We start from the raw sequence: 16,466 nt of genomic DNA, 5'->3' as shown, positions 1-16,466 counted from the left end.
CAAGCCTCACCCCCATCTCCTACCTACTAGCCTCATCCCACCCCCTTGACGTGTCCGTCCTCCCTGGACTGACCTATCCCCTCCCTAACTCCCCACCTAGACTCATCTTTATTGGCTCCACCCCTGCCTCTTTGATCTGTCTGTCTCCTCTCCACCTATCTTATCCCTTATCCAGCTTCAATCCGCCTCCCCCTCTCTCCCGATTTATTTCAGAATCCCCTTCCCCTCCCTCATTTCTGAAGAAGGGTCTAAGCCCCGAAACATCAGCTTTTCTGCTCCTCTGATGCTGCTTAGCCTGCTGTGTTCATCCAGCTCTACACCTTGTTATCTCAGACTCTCCAGCATCTGCAGTTCCTACTATCTCTGAAAGAAGTAACATGTCTTTGTTGCAAAAAACTCTATAGCAGCATGGTAACTCAGTTTCGTAAACAGGTACTTAAACTTCTTGTAATATCACTTTGGATGTCTTAATGGCCTCAAAAACTTAAAGCTTAAATTTTGGTTTCAAGCAGAAGAACGGAAAGCATTTGGCAGACTAAACAGCACAAGTGAAGAGATCATTGGTCGAACTAGCTTTAATCCATCATCAGAATTTTGAAACATGAAAGGTAGACATTCATATTGGTAGAATCAGAAAGGAAAAAGGAAAGGAACACATTGAGGGGTTATCAATGTAATATGGCAAGATGATGCTTTGGATCATCTCAATTATGTTATGGAAGGAATTATTTAAAGACTCTAATAAAACAAGGAATATACTAAAAGCTAAGGCAACATGGGTGAAACAGGAAAAGGATATAGCAGCTATGGCAATGGACCAGGAATCTCGAACTTGTGATGTCACAATCCTATTTTATCACGAGAGAATCTGTGCTTTTAAAAAGTTTATATTTTTCAGGCAGATTCTAAATAAAACAGAAACAGAAAAGGGAATTGTGGAAAGAAAACTGACCTTCCAAGTTTCTAGGAGAACAAAAACAAACTAAGCTTTGGAAACCAAAACTTCAGGGCAGCCTGAAGCTGGCTGAGAGAAAAAGAAGAACGAAGATCAATTCAAGTTCAGTAGTAACAGTTGTGGCGTCTGGAGGTGCAGTATAGGCAAGCTGGAGAAGACAGGTGACAGATCTAAAAACTGACAAAAAGTAGCACAGCTGTTTCAGCTACTTTCAAATAACATTGGTCGACATATGCCATCCAAACTAAATTGGGACAATCCAGTTTGGATGTGCCATTTTTGCTGAAGACCCATGCCTATAGTTTATTGTGTGCTGCTGTCAGCTAAGATTTGGGCTACATCCTAGAAGGACAGGAATTGAAATTCTTCACATGGAAGTGAGAATTTTGAAGAACATTATGACTGAGATTGATGATATAAATGCTGTGTGGGCTGTCAAATCAATTCCCAACTTTTCTCTTAGTTATATCTCTCATTTAGTGAATTATTTTTGGTTTAAAATTGACTGTAATTTGCCTGCCATTTCATGTTTAACATACTTTGATTATGGATATTAGATTATTAGTGCACTATTTAAGATAATATTTAGTGTTGACTTCATTTGACTCTTATAGAGTAAACATTCTTCTACTTCAACCACGGAATCTTGTTGATCCATTGTTTTAATAAAGAGCTGGGAGTTTGGTTGTCTTCTACTTTCAAAAATGTTTTTGGTTCCTTCCAAGATCATATCAATACGTTTCAAAACTAAATTAAATATGGTCTTAATTGCTACACTGTGTCTGTAGCAGATGGTGAAGGAACCAACAAGATGGAAAATTAGATTTGATTCAATACAGTGTGGAGCTGGAGGAACACAGCAGGTCAGGCAGCATCAGAAGAGCAGGACAGTCGACATTTTGGGTCGGGACCCTTCATCAGGACTGTATTGGCTGTGACTCCAGCATCTGTAGTTCTTGCTATCTACAAATTAGATTTGATCTCATCCTCACTAATCTACCTCGTGCAGATTCATCTGTCCATGACAGTATCAGTAAGAGTGACTATCACACAGTACTTGCAGAGACAAAGTCCAGCCTTCACATTGAGAATACCCTCCATCACATTTTGTGGCACTATCACCGTATTAAATAAGACAGACTTCAAACCCATCTAGCAACTCAAGACCTGAAATCCCTGGGGCACTGTGGGTCATCGACAGAACTGTACTCCAATACAATGTGCAACCTCATGTCATGGCATATCTCTGATTCAACAAATATCAAGCCAAGGGATCAACCCTGGTTCAATGGAGAATGTAAAAGGACATGCCCGGAGTTACGTCAGGCATAGTAAAAACCTGAAGTGTCAACCTGGCGAAGCTATCAAGCAGGACTACTTGCATGCCAAATAGGATAGGCAGCAAATAAAATACAGAGCTAAGTGATCCCACAACCATTGGATCAGATATAAGCTCTGTAGTCCTGCCACATCCAGTCATGAATGGCATTGGATAATTAAACAACTCACTGGAGGAGGAGGTTCCACAGATATTCTGATCCTCAATCCTCAGCAATTCTCAGCCAGAAGTGCCGAGTGGATGATCCATCGCAGCTTCTTCCAATGGTCTCAAGCGTCACAGATACCAGTCTTCCGCCAATTTGATTCACTCCGCGTGATATTAAGAAACTGCTGGAGGCACTGGATATTACAAAGGCTATGAGCCCTGACAACATTCGGTCAATAGTACTGAAGACCTGTGCTCCAAACCTTGCCCCTCCCCAAGACAAGCAGTTCCAATACTGGCATCTACCCAACAATGTTAATCAGCAAGTTGGTTAACTTATTTGTACATAAGTTTAAAATTAGACTTAGTTAAAATGAAAGTGTTGTCCTCATTTGTTCAGAACTAGAGAGAAGGACAGTGATAATGCAGTATGGAGCTGGAAGAACACAGCAGGCCAGGCAGCATCATAGGAGCAGGAAAGTTGACGTTTCGGGTCAGGACCTTTCTTCAGAAATGGGGAGGGAGAAAGGAGCTCATAAATAATTAGAGAGAGGAGGGATGGGGCTCCACCTACCTTCCCCAGCCACACCCCTCCTCTCTCTCCTTTCTCCCTCCCCATTTCTGAAGAAGGGTCCTGACCCGAAACATCAACTTTCCTGCTCCTCTGATGCTGCCTGGCCTGCTGTGTTCTTCTTCCAGCTCCATACTGTGTTATCCCTGACTCCAGCATCTGCAGTTCTTACTATCTCAGAAAAGGTCAGTGACCTTTTTTCTCAATTTTATCGAACATTGAAAAGTTTCTGTTGATATAAGTATGGTTCTACATCTGATGTTTTAAATCATTCTTGATGACCTTGCCAATTTATCAAATAAATATTGGCTGAAATGTTCTGACTGGGAGTCTCTTAAATTAATGTCTTCTGTTTTTGTATTGAGGCTATATTTTGTTATAGTTTATGTGACATTAAAATGAAATTTATACTGTAAATTGTACTTATTTCCATATGTCAGAAATCTCCCAATACAATACACATTTTTAAAAATTCAAGAACTGATGAAATTACACTCTTTGAGAGATTTATGGGCATAACACAACATACATAAATGTAACATATAGTAGATAATCATAACCATTAAACTTTGCACTTTGATAATCAGCAAACGTGGATTAGGTCATAGGAATATTGTCCAGACCTACCTCTTTCCTCAGAAGTGACACATCCACTTAGGTGGAATTACATACCCTAAAGATTATGACCAAGAATGAATGTGGAGGGCCACATTAAAATTTCTGTTCATCCTCCTACATTTAGTTTAAATACTCATTAATTATAAATGTTACTATTAAATTGAAGGATCTTTGCTCCAGAGAAGTGTTATGGTACAGTACATTAGGAGCACTGAATTGTCAGGAAACTTTGAAATTCCTCTTCCAATAAGGCATCTAATTCCAGATCTCCTATATGGTAAAGCTGTTCTATTCTTAAAGGTGGTCCTCCTACTGTCCTCATTGAGTGCTGTATCTGGGAGCACAAAAGTAATAGTCTCATGTTGACAATGATACAGGAATTTCAGTTGAAGGAATAAGAGGGAAATTTCAGAATGTTTGGTACAGAAGACAGCATCAACACAGCAAATACAACAATAATGAAGAAACTAGGACAATGGGGTAGAGTCTTTAACAAGATGGGAAGAGAAATGCTCTAGGTTGCCACGTTTTGAGTTGCAGAAACTGAATGCAATACACTGTCCCTTTGCAAGAGACAGGATGTTTGTAAGAACAGGAGGTTAGCTGCACCATGTGTTATTCACACAACACTCCTCCTGGAGATGTCTCACAGAAAACAGAAGCTCACTCCATGGTTAGTGAGGATGTGCAAGACCGTCTATTCCAGGTCATCCAGGAAAGGTTGGGAGTTGTCTTTCCCAGGGATGACAGTATGAGGCCTTCTCCTCTCATCAAGGAAGCCTGGACTGAGCAAGCAGTACAGGATATCACCTGTGGTTCCCACAAGAGAATCTGGCTCTGTTGCAGGAAGATGCTGGACAATCTCCTGTGCTCCTGAAGAGTGAATAGCAGCGTTTAATTTGATTTGATTTATTATTGCCACATGTACCAAAATACAGCAAAAAGTATTGTTTTGTATGTTCTCAAATTTGCTCACTGCAAACTGACACTCATGGAAACATAGGAAATGCAGTAGGCCATTTGCCTTTCAAGTTCCACCATTCAATACGATCATGGTTGATAATCCATCTCAGTACCATGTTCCCACTTTCTCCATACTCTTTGACCCCTTTAGTCCTAAGAACTATATCTAACTCCTTCTTGAAAACATACAATGTTTTGATGACAGCCACTTTCTGTGGCAGAGAATTCAGTAAGTTCATCACTCTGGGTGAAGAAATTTCTCCTCATCTCAGTTCTCATCTTATGGTCTACCCCGCACTTTTAGACTGTGACCCCTGGTTCATGACTCCCTGGAACAACTGTCCTGACTTTATCCTGCCTAGATTTTATAGGTTTCTATAAGATCACTCTCATTTTTCTGAACTCCAATGCACATAATCATAACCGATCCTGTCTCTCTTCATATATCAGGCCTACCATCCCAGGAAACAATCTAGCAAACATTTGTCACACTCCCTCCATAGCCAGACATCCTTCCTCAGATAAGGAGACCAAAACTGCACACGGTACTCCAGGTGTGGTCTCATGAAGGCCCTGTGTTCAATTCTGGTTGCCACACTACCAGAAGGATGTGGTGGCTTTGGAGAGGGTACAAAAAAGATTTATCAGGATGTTGCCTGGTATAGTGGACATTAGCTGTGAGGAGAGGTTGGAGAAACTTGGGTTGTTCTCACTGGAACGACAGAGGTTGAGGGCAACCTGATAGATGTCTACAAGATTATGAAGGGCATGGACAGATTGGACAGTCAGAAGCTTTATCCCAGGGTGGAAGAGTCAGTTACCAGGGGCCATAGGTTTAAGGTGTGAGGGGCAAGGTTTAAAGGTGATGTACGAGGCAAGTTTTTTACACAGAGGGTGGTGGGTGCCTGGAACTTGCTGCCGGGGTAGGTAGTAGAAGCAGATAGTATAGTGACTTTTAAAGGGCGTCTTGACAAATAAATGAATAGGATGGGAATAGAGGGATATGGTCCCAGGAAAGGGAGGGGGTTTTAGTTGTGACGGGCAGCATGTTGGAGCAGGCTTGGAGGGCCGAAGGACCTGTTCCTGTACTGTAATTTTCTTTGTTCTTTGTTCTTTGTTATTTGTTCTCAGTGTAATTGCAGCAAGACACCCCTACTCCTGTACTCAAATCCTCTCGCTATGAGGGCCAACATAACATCAGCCTTCTTCACTGCCTTCTGGACCTGCATGCTTACCTTCAGTGGTGGTGCACAAGGACACTCAAATCTCATTGCACATTCCTCTTTTTCCATATATAATCTGAGATAATAATCTGCCTGCCTGTTTTTGTTCCAAAAGTGGATAACCTCACATTTATCCACATTGCACTCCACTTGCCATGTATTTGCCCACTCACTCAATTTGCCCAAATCACACTGAAGCATGTTTGCGCCACTTCACAGTTCACCCTCCTGACTAACTTTATGTCATTTGTAAACCTGGAGATATTACAGTTAGGTCCCTCATCTAAATTAATATGCCTCGTGATTGGCTGGGATCTAAGCACTGATCCCCCACTAGCCATTGGTTGCCACTTGGAGAAAGGGCATTTATTCCCACTCTTTGTTTCCTCTCTGCCGGCTAGTTCTCTATCGATGGCAGTACCCCACCCCCAATCCTATATGGGATCTTAACAAAAGCCTTCTAAAAGCCCAAGTAAACCACTGGTTCCATATTTTCAAACCTGCTAATTACATCTTCAAATAATTCCAGTAAATTTGTCAAGTGTAATTTTCCTTTTGTAAATCCATGCTGACTCTGCTCAATTGTGTCACTACTTTTCAAGTGCCCTGCAATTAAATCTTTTATAATCACCACTAGCATTTTCCACACTACCAATGTCAGGCTAATTGATGTATAATTCCTTATCTTCTTTCTACTTCTTTCCTTTTAAGTAATGGGATTACATTAGCTACACTCCAATCCATTAAAATGGTTCCAGAGTCTAAGGAATTTTGAAAGATGACCTCTATTTCAAAAGACACTTCCTTAAGTACTCTTGGATATAGACTATCAGGCCCTGCGGATTTATCAACCTTTAATCCCATCAATTTCTCTAGCATCATTTCCCTACAAATGGAGATTTCCTTCAGTTCTGCCGCTAAACTCCATGTTCCCCAAAATTTTTGGGATGTTATTTGTGGTTTTTGTGAAGACAAAATCAAAATATGTATTTAATTGGTCTGTCATCTCTTTTCTCTTCATTATAACTTCCCCTGTTTCTGACTGTAAGGAACCTAATTTAACTTCATCAATTTTTTTCTCTTCGCATACCTATAGACGGTATTACCAAGTATTTATATGCTCCTCGCAAGCTTACTCTTGTAATCTATTTCCCCCCTTAATCAATCCCTTTTTCCTCTTTTGCTGAAATCTAAACAGCTCCTAACCTCAGGTCTGCTGTATTTTTTAACCAATTTGCCTGACCCTTCCTTGGATCTCATATAATACTCAACTTTCCTTGTTAGCCATGGTCAGGCCACGTTTCCTTTTAGTTGTGCCAAACGTGAACACACAACTGTTACAGTTCCTTCTTCAAGTCTTAATTGCTCAGCATTCACCAGCACCCTCCACCAACACCAGCGAAATTCATTGTGGTGTGTGCAAAATCTAGGGGAGGCTTGGGGTCACAAACCTTGTTTGAGCACAGCATAGACATGTTGACCATGCAGGAGGAGAATGGTGTTCCTTCTCTTCTATCAGTCAGGGAAGCGTCATCAGGCACCGACAGGCAGAAGGGGCACAGCCAGGCACACTAAAGGATTGATCCTTGCCTCTTCACCTCCCCTCTGCCAGTGAGCTTATCAACTATAGAGGTCTGGTCAGGGAGGGTGCCTTTGCATCTGTGCAGGAGTCCCTCAGCATGACAAGCCTCGAGCAGCACCCTCAGAGAATACTCACAAAAATCATCGACAAAAACATGGTCAACAGGGCCCTCAACAGGGTCCAACCCATTCCACGCTTCCGTCCTCACTCTTTCTCTTCCCTCCTGCAACAGTGAGAGGGTTCCCCTTGTCCTTACCTACCATACCACCAACATCCCCATCCAGAAGATCATCAGGTGCCTTTTCCACCACCTCCAGCAAGATTCCACCACCAGACACATATACCCCTCCCCTCCTTTGTCCGCCTTCTGCAAGGACCGTTCCCTCTGGGACACCCTGGTCCACACTTCCTTCACCCCCACAGCCTTATGGTCCTGTAACCGGCAAAGGTGCAACACCTGACCATTTACCTCCTCCCTTCCCAGTATCCAAGGGCCCAAACATGCCTTCCAGGTGAAGCAGCACTTCATCTGCACTTCCCAGAATCTAGTCTACCGCATTCGCTGCTCACAATGTGGTCTCCTCTCCACTGGGGAAACAAACTGTAGACTAGGCGACCGCTTTGCAGAACATCTAAGTTCTGCTCACAAAAAAATACTGAACTACCCATTGCCTGCCACTTTAACACACCACCCTGTTCCCTGGCCAACATGTCTGTCTCTGGCTTGCTGCAGTATTCCAGTGAAGCTCAATGCAAACTAGCAAAACAACACCTCACTTTCCGCTTGGGGACCCTGCAGCCCTCTAGATTCAATACCGAGTTCAATAATCTTAGGGCCTAAACTCTCCCATGTCCCAGCCCCCTACCCCACACACCAGGCCTTGTTACCACAAAATCTGTCCAGGCAGCAGCTGCGATATAGCATTACAATTAGTAATACTTCCTGTTGCAGAATCACATTATCACTGGTGCCCCTGGTGGCAGGACCAGTATCACTGGTGTGATGACTGTAATGATTGTAACGAGATCAGCCAGATGGACCTCATAGAAGATGAGCTCCCTGATTGGGGTTGTTAATCTGGTCCAATCAGGGAGCCCTGGCTGACAGATATAAACAGGAGTGTCAGAGGTTCTGGTCACTCTGACAGTTGGATCAGTGTCAAGGATGCTCCATGTGTTAATAAAGGGTTACTTGGTGACAGGATACCTGCCTGTATGCAGTTATTTCAGAATCTGTGCTTATTACCTATTGAAGAAGTCATTGCTTCATTTGAAGGTTGTGCCCTTGGGTCCAAGTTGCTCCCACTAGTGGATGTATCTCCTCCACATCTACTCTATCCAGGCTTCTGAGTATTCTGTAAATTGCATGAGATCCTTCTGTTCTTCTAAACTCCATCAAGAGTCATCAACTGTTCCTTATATGACAAGCCCTTCATCCCAGGATCATTCTTGTTAAGCTTCTCTGGAGCTCCTCCAATGCCAACAAACCCTTCCTTAGATATGAAGCCCAAAGCAGCTCACAATATTCCAAATGTGGTCTGACCAGAGCCCCTGCAATCTCTGCCAGCTTTTCTATTCTTGTCCTCTCAAAATGAATGCTAACATTGTCTTTTCCTTCCTTACTGCTATCTGAACCTGCATGTTAATCTTAACAGAATCCTGAAGCAGACTCCTAAGCTCTGACTGTACAGGACATTGGTTAGGCCACTTTTGGAATACTGCATTCAATTCTGGTTCCCCTGCTATAGGAAAGATGTTGTTAAACTTGAAAGGGTGCAGAAAAGATTTACAAGGATCTTGCCAGGGTTGGAGGGTTTGAGCTATAAAGAAAGGCTGAATAGACTGGGGCTATTTCACTGGAGTGTCAGAGGCAGAGGGGTGACCTTTTGGGATTTATAAAATCATGAGTTATATTCTTAAGGTGAATATCCAAGGTCTTTTTTTCCAGAGCAGTAGGAGTCCAAAACTAGAGGCCATATGTTTATGGTGAGAGGGGTAAGATTTAAAAGGGATTTGAGGGGCAATTTTTCACACAGACGGTGGTGTGTACATGGAATGAGCTGCCAGAGGAAGTGGCGGAGGCTGGTACAGTTAGAACATTTAAAAGGCATCTGGATGGGTGCATCCTGGTTGTCTTGTGTATGATGTCTCTGTTATCTCCTGAAAACGTTGGTGGATGGTGAGTTGAACAGGTTACTGATATTGCTGTCTGAAAGGAATCACATACAAAGAAAGAAAAGTGATAGCAACCTTTCCAACTACTGGGAGGTTAGACTTTACTTTGCTTTGAGAGTCCATGTCTTTCTGAAGGAAGTGAAATAACTCCATCTGTGATGTCATTCTAGTGCTATCTAAATGTGACATAAATTAATTACATGGATTCTATTTACTTACAGATCTCTGGTAGGTTTTGTTGTAGGTTTAAAAAAAACATAGTCAGTATAGCTTCAAAATACTATATACTATATACTAGCTTCAAAATCTCCCCACACCGGCCTCATCCCAAGACCAACTCTCCCTCATGCCCCCAGTCCTTGACCTGTCCATCTTCCCTCCCACCTATCCACTCCTCCCATCTCACTGACGAATCCCCACCACTACCTACCTGCTATCACCACCCCACCTACCTTTCCCAGCCCAACCCCACCCCTCTCTATTTATTTCAGAGCCCCTTCCCCTCCCCCATTTCTGAAGAAGGGTCCCGACCCGAAACATTAGCTTTCCTGCTCCTCTGATGCTGCCTGGCCTGCTGTGTTCCTCTAGCTCTACACTGTGTCATCTCAGACTCCAGCATCGGCAGTTCTTACTATCTCATAGTCAGTATAGAGTACTCTCAAAATACATCCTTTGCCTAGGGTGCTACCATGCAGTATATCTGTGAGCTCTGGTCATGTAAAACATTCAAGTACCTGGCTCACTTGCAAGTTGAGCTTCTTAAAGTGACATCACTCTTAAAACAATATCTAAATACCCTTTCCTTCCAAACAGAGCTCTTGTGTGCTGCAAATGAAAAACATTAATATCCTCAGGGTAGTATTCTAAACCCAATTATCTTCAGCTGCTTCATCAATGACCCTCCTTCCATCATAAGGTCAGAAGTGAAGATGGTTGTTGATCATTGCACGATGTTCATTTGAGATTCCTCTGCTGCTGAAACTATTTATGTTCATATGCAGCAAGACCTGGACAACATCCAGACTTGGGATGAAAAGTAGCAAGTATTACTCACGCCACACCAGTGCCAGGCAATGACCATCTCCAAAAAGAAAGAATCAAATTATTGACCATTAATATTTATTACCATTGTTGAATCTGTCACTTTCAGCAGCCTGGGAGTTACCATTGACCAGAAACTGAACTTGACCAGCTATATAAGTACTATGGTTCTAAGCATAGGTAACTCACCTCTTGACTCCTCAAATCTCATCTGTCATCTACCTGGATGAGTACAATTCCAATAAGACTCAAGAAACTTGACACCATCCAGGACAAAGCAGCTGTTTGACTGGTACTCAAGTCAACACCTTCAACATTCGTTCTCTTCACCATCAACACAGAGTGGTAATGGTGTGTACCAGCTACAAGATGTACTGCAGTAACTCATCAATGTTCCTCCAAGTCTGCAATTTCTACCACCTAAAAGAACAAGGGCAGCAGATACGTAGGAACATCACCGTCTGCAAGATCCCCTCAAAGCCACATACCATACTGACTTGGATCTAAATCACAGTTCATTCAATGTTGCTGGATCAAAATCCTGAAGCTCACTTCCTAACAGCAATGTGGGTGTCTCTTCACCCCAAGGACTGTAACAGTTTAAGAATGTGAATCATCACCACCTTCTTGAGCGTAATTGGAAGTGTGCAATAAATACTGGCCTAGTAAGCAATGCTAACATACCATGAATGAATTTTAAAAATCAGGAATGATGTGACCAAAGATGAATCCAAAAATATTAACTTCTTTAAAAAAATCAAACTGCAGTGAACAGTAATGAATGCAAAAGCTTATGTTTATCAATGCAATGTTGGGTTTAGAATGGATGTGGGAAAATTAGATAATGCCCAAAAATGAATGTGAGATTAGGAGCAGGTGATTAAATCACACTAATCCACACTTTAACTAGGTGATGGCAATGATTTTAAATGCTCGCAGTGTGGAGTAAACATTCCCCACACCTACAGCTTGGGAACAACAACACAATTAGGTAATACTACTTCAAGGTAACCTCTTAAAGGGAGAGGGAGGTATCTTCTGGTTGGCTTAGGTAGTGGGAGTCCTTATGAGTTGAATTTGTAATGATTATAACAAAGTCAGCCAGATACACCGCATAGAATATGAGTTCTCTGACTGGGGCTTTAACCTGGTCCAAACAGGGACCCCTGGCTGACAGGAGTGTCAGGGGTTCTGTTCACTCTGAGAGCTGGCTCTGAGGAAGCTGGGTCAGTGTCAAGGACTCTCCATGTGTAAATAAAGGGTTACTTAGTGACAGGATATGTGCCTGTGTGAAGTTATTTCAGAATCTGTGCTATTACCCATTGAAGAATGGCTGAAAGTGGGAGGTAGTGTATACTAAAGTGGTCTGATAATGTATAGTAGACTTTGCAAGATCTAGAGAGAAGGAACAACATTCTAACTGTGCAGGAGTCCAGTCCTCCTGAAAAAATTGGTTCTGCTCCAGGTGAAATTAATCACTACTGGGAGAATTAGGTAATTTCACTTATTTACATTTTAGGCGTAGTTAAAATGATTCTGATTCTTCTGGGCCCAAAGACATTCATTTGCATATTTTAAAAGCTTTTTGAATGTAAATGACCACTACAGCCCAATATAATTCATAAATTCATCTGTATGTATTTTAAGTGTTTCTCAATCATTTAAAATTTGAGTTACTGTCAGGTGATGAAATTCAACTTAAATTAGCAAATCTTATTTTTAAGAAACATCTATTTTCTGCTATATTAATGAAATTACCATTTTTAAGTATATCATGGGATATGCTTTAACGCAAAATGCATCTAAAAACATTGATCAATTGCATTGTTTCACACTGGATTTTCCAACATAAAAATAAATTTGATCAAACACAAGACGAAAAACTACCTTCTCAAAGTGGCCAAAATTTTGGCTGTAAGTTAAACCCAAGTTGCTGATTGTGTCCAAAATGGAAATGTTACCTCATGGATTATAGTTGTAAATGAATCCTACTTATTTAGTTGAAGTACTGGGCTTCTCTAAGATGTATTTTTATTTCCCTGTTGGTGGAACTTAAGAATAATTTAGCTTGGTCATTCGAACTGAATTAATCCATGACTATAACTGAGCAAAAGTATTTCCATCCCCATTGCAGTCTTTCTTTAAAGTATATTAAAATCTTCTTTCAGTCCAACAAAAACATCATCATGAAATGAATTTAAAATGCTGGAAGAGGGTTGCAAACATTGTAGGGCATCGAGCTCATTGGGTTTAGTGTTCGCTACTTGAACTAGTGTTTCTCATGATCTGTTATTAATTATGGGTACAGTTGGCTTTCTCAAGAAAATCATCAGTTCCTAGTACTGTTTCACAAGACAATCAGCCAGTAAAATTGTTTTTCCAGCTGCCAAGATGCTTTATTTTATGAAGTTATGCTTTATTGTTTTACAAATTCAAAGTCTAAACCAAAAAAAAAGAGATAGATTACAAAAGAGAGAAAATATTTCCACTGTCTTGAGAATCTATTACTGAGGCATTGTCTAAAGTCTAGAACCAGAGTCTTCAAGAGTGAAGTTAGGAAACACAAAGTGTGATAGAATTTTGGAAGTCTTTTCAAAATTGGAATTGATGCTTGATCAATTAATAAATTTAAACCTGTTGATTGATACATTTTTGTTATTCAAAGATATTCAAGGATATGGGGCAAAGACAGATAAATGGAATTAGATTACAAATAAACCAGGGTCTTATTGATGACAGAACAGACTGGAGGGACTAAGTGGTCTGCTCCTGATCCTAAGTTCTTAGATCCCTTTAAATACCATTGTTTTGCTAATTGTTTGCTGTGCCTGCTCATTAACCTTCTGAAATTCATGTACAAGAACATTCAAATTCCTCTAAATTTCAGCATTCATTAGTCACCCATTTAAAAAAATACACTGCCCTTCCATTCATCCTATCAAAGTGGATAATTACATATTTGCCCCACTACAGGATATACTCCATTTCCCAACTTCTTCGGAACTTATAGCCAATCGACCATATCCCTACAGCTTATTTTTCCACTTGGCCTTGTATCCTCTACAATTTGGATATATTACACTCAGTCTCCTTATCTAAGACGTTTCTATGGATTGTAAACACATTGATTAATTGGTTAATTGAGTTAAGAAACTATTCCAGCATTTTACTTTTAATCTAGATAATTACTAAATTGAGCTAGGCAATATTCATTTTTTGGTGCTGCTAGTGAAATAAGGTGCAAAAATGGGGTCAAGATATGCATTTAATTTTCCAATAGGAAATGCACAGGATGCCATCATGTAAAAGACTTTACAAGCACACACCTAGCAACAGTGGACAGCATGCAGGACTGGCAGGTGTTTGCACCAATTAGTGTGCATGACTGATTTAAAGCTATTGCTAACTTTATCAAGTTCAGTCAATCGTACACAGCAGAAACACGGGTCTTATCAGTATTTGGCCTTAATGTGTTTTTGCATGTAAATATTTAATTGGCTACTGGGTGTTTTATTGGGCGTGGTTAGTGTTTAAAAAAAGGGGGAAAAAGAAAAAGAGTCACGGTGATTTTGGTGGTGGGAAAGTCAGTCAGTTGTGTGTAAGAGCACTTCCAGATTTAAACAAAAAGACTCTGGATTAGTAAGCCAAGTATTAAATAGTAGTGGATAGTTAGTGAAAGGTCCCACGGGTAATTTGGTGGGTGGGGTAAAAAGTCATTCAGTTTTCTGTAATAGCACTTCTGGATATAGTGTCTCTATCTCTGGGCCAGGAGATCTAGGTTCAAGTCCTATCTGCTCCAGAGGTGTGCTACAACATGTCTAAAAAAGTTAATTTAAAAACAATCTCTGACCAGAAGATAAATGCACTCCATTACAGCTTAAATGTTAAAACAATGCTTCCATTTCTTATCATGAATCAACTCAATGATACCAGTCCAACTTTATTGCTGATGAAATGATGAGCAGCAAGCCATTATGATCAATTAATTCAGTATTGAGTTAGCAGACTTAGCATTTTTCAATTTCCAAACTATCCTTGAACATAAACATGTATGGAGAAATACCATCTTCATGATAGTTTAACAGTTCAACCGTGCCTTCATTGTTCATACGGTTCCTGTAAAAAAACTGATAATTTACAAAGTTTGGATAGATTATCGGAAATAACTGCTTGGGCATTCTCTGTGAAAGTCTTTACTCAATCTGGATTTCATTACTATATTATTCTGTTTTTCAGACATTTCATATATTCCTTTATATAGGTTCACTGGTCAGAATTTGCAAAGCTAACTTACTTATGATTGTGATTCAGTACAATGTCCAGAACACTGACAGTCTGTGACTTGACCTGTTCAGCAGGACATTCTTGGGAAGCATTGCCACTGATTAAAGTGTCATCAATTAATCTTTCAGTTCTAGAAATAGCCTTTCCCTCCACTTCATAGCTGATGCCCTGGCCCCTTCCTTGATCGTGCGAAGTCAGAGAACATCTCGTTAACAGAGATGATGCACTTGTAAATCTTCATTTCAATGTGCTGGACAGCAAGTGCTCAACACCAAAGAAACAGCAGAGTGTACAGAGTGGAAAAGGTAACAGAAAGACTCTGAACAGTACTTTTTGAAGGGATTATGAAGTATTTACAAGTTATTTTCAGAATTATTTGTTCTGGCCGTTGGCCCATTGTATGTATTTTTGGAGTGGTTAAAGCTTGATTATCCGACAGAAGTGGTCTAGCCGACACCAAGGCATGCTAATTGTCATATTAGATATTCTGATGACAGAAGTTGTTTCCAGACACTAGTGTCTATTTAGGGTTTACTCTGAAAATTAAGCATGATTAAGAGAATGAAGAGAGACCGTGCAAAGCAGGGGAAGCTTCTAGAAGAGAGAACCGGAGTAGGGCCCTCGGGGTTCTACCCTATTGGGACCTTCAGGAAAAAAATTCTCTAATTGCTGCAACACCCAATATTTTAAGTCTTTAATTCACAAAAGGGATTGACAACAAAATCTTAAATCAGTGACAACAGCTCTTGTCAAAGTCACAAATGATAACCGTGCAATTTTGACAAGAATATCCGCTCCTATCTATGCTTCTTGACATGTCTGCAGCTTTTGACATGGTTGACCCCAAGATGTGCAGGTTAAGTGGACTGGCCATGTAAATTGCCCATAGTATCCAAGGATGTGCAGGCTAGGCAAATTAGCCATGGGAAATGCAGCATTACAGAATAGGGTAGGTTGGTGGGTCTGGGTGGGATGCTCTTCAGAGGGTTAGTGTGGACTTGATGAGCTGGGTTGCCTGCTTCCACACTGTAGGGATTCTATGATTCTATACCTCCTCTCTATTGTTGTTCAGCTGGTTGGCACTGCCTTCATCTGGCTCCATTTCCGTCTACATTACAGCTGGCAGAATATGACTTCCATACCTTTACTTCCCACTGCCATACCTTAGCCACTTTATAAAATTCTTTCACAGGAAGTGAGCATTGCTAGAAAGTTCAACTGTTTTTGTCCATCTTGAATTGCCATCTGCTGCCTCCCAAATATCTATGCTTGGCTCCATTCTATTTCACGCCTACATGTTGCTCCTCAGTCACATCATCTAAAACCATAATATCGGTTTTTCAAGAAGGCACTGATAATTCCTTGCGCTACCTTACTACCACCACCTCCCTCAAGTCCTTCAATATTGCTGAACAATTCAGGCTTCTGAGATGACATCTAGTACTGGATAAGCAAAAACTTCCTCCAATTAATTATGTAGAATTCTGATGTCACTCTCCACAGTTCCCACTTTAACTTCCATTCCCCTGTTGCCATCTTCATCCCTTGCCCTATCAGCAGTCTGAAAC

The 16,466-nt window shown here is 40.9% G+C and overlaps 1 pseudogene; it reads right to left on the bottom strand.

Moving 5' to 3' along the window:
• Positions 1–14,621: 14,621 nt before the first annotated feature.
• LOC109926074 lies at positions 14,622–15,139 on the bottom strand (annotated as a pseudogene).
• Between the last annotated feature and the right edge of the window lie 1,327 nt (positions 15,140–16,466).

The sequence above is a fragment of the Rhincodon typus genome, chromosome 1 (assembly GCF_021869965.1).
Source record: "Rhincodon typus isolate 14 chromosome 1, sRhiTyp1.1, whole genome shotgun sequence".
Lineage (NCBI taxonomy): Eukaryota > Metazoa > Chordata > Chondrichthyes > Orectolobiformes > Rhincodontidae > Rhincodon > Rhincodon typus.
Note: the sequence above shows the minus strand (reverse complement) of the source record. Positions and strands in the feature narration are given on the sequence as shown.